This window comes from Rhyacophila brunnea, unplaced genomic scaffold (genome assembly GCF_057557595.1).
Source record: "Rhyacophila brunnea isolate RB1 unplaced genomic scaffold, BYU_Rbru_1.0 scaffold_317, whole genome shotgun sequence".
Taxonomy (NCBI): Eukaryota; Metazoa; Arthropoda; class Insecta; order Trichoptera; family Rhyacophilidae; genus Rhyacophila; species Rhyacophila brunnea.
In genome coordinates, this window is record NW_028232983.1 from 4,509 (window position 1) to 5,665 (window position 1,157).

The following is a 1,157-nucleotide window of genomic DNA, read 5'->3' on the forward strand; positions in this document are numbered from 1 at the left end:
ATAGCTTCAGATCACTTGATTTTGTGACTTGTGAGTAATGAGAGAGTAACGGCAGGATTGAGATGTCAACCAGAAATCGGACTCGTTGCATAGACGAGAATAGCAAGTCATACACCGATTGCGAGTGGGTCTCCGCTAAAGCCAGCAATCATTACGAGGAACATAGTCCCAAGAAGTTCAGCAAGATATTTTTTCATATGATAGTGAAAAAGAATAAAAGACGCCCATTCTATAGAGGAATGCTGCAAGAATGCAAGGGAGAATTCCGAGAATGATCTTGTTGTTTTTTATGAGCAAATCTCTATATAGAGATTGTATTTAATTTTGTGATTATAGTATGAAAGATATCCTAAGAAAAATATTCGCGAATGTATTGCCGCTTGGTGGGATAGCTACATTGACGTGGTATATGGCTCATGGCGAAAACGTTGTAAAAGAATATATGCAGAGTTACCAGTATGTCGTCCTCGCTGCATTTGCATTGGTTTTTCTTGCATTCTTCTTTCACTTCGGTATTATCTCTCTCGCGGCAAAATGGCTCAAGGTAAGGTGAGTGGTCATGTGATTGCTAGTGATATTGGGTAGCACATACTTTATCACAAATGATGCATCAAGAGGAATATACGCAGGAGATATCTTGGCTGTTATTGGGGTACTGATGGTGTATTTGACACTTGCGGGGTTGATAGTGACAAGTAGAGCACAAGAAAAAGTGGTAGAGTCTAAACAGCAAATAATAGAAGTATAGAGTTATATCTATGGCAGTATGCTAGATGTTATTGTAGTATCATTGTGCCATATATGCGGAATTAGCTCAATTGGCTAGAGTACGTCCTTGCCAAGGACGATGTTGCGAGTTCGAATCTCGTATTCCGCTAATAAAATGATCGCTCGAAAGGGTGGTCTTTTTTATATTGAGAAAAATCCTCCGTGGGGAGAATTGTTTTTCACAGAGTTACATGTAGATACTTTATTTTCCTAGTGCTTTCTGTATTTCTGCGTATTTCTTCTCATCTATTTGTTTGATGAGTGCTAGCGGATCATCAATAAATTGCGTGATTCTGTTTTGAGAGAATGGTATGAGGGTAAGAGAGAAGTCTTTGATGGTGAAGAGTTGGTCTTTGAGCTGGAGCACGAGAGGAGAGAGTTTATAGTTT

At 39.2% G+C, this 1,157-nt stretch overlaps 1 non-coding gene across 1 annotated transcript; it reads left to right on the forward strand.

The window, feature by feature from the left end:
• The first annotated feature begins 803 nt into the window (after positions 1–803).
• On the forward strand, positions 804–877 carry TRNAG-GCC (transfer RNA glycine (anticodon GCC)). The gene has a single exon. It is a non-coding gene; the product is annotated as a tRNA-Gly (tRNA).
• The last annotated feature ends 280 nt before the right edge of the window (positions 878–1,157 follow it).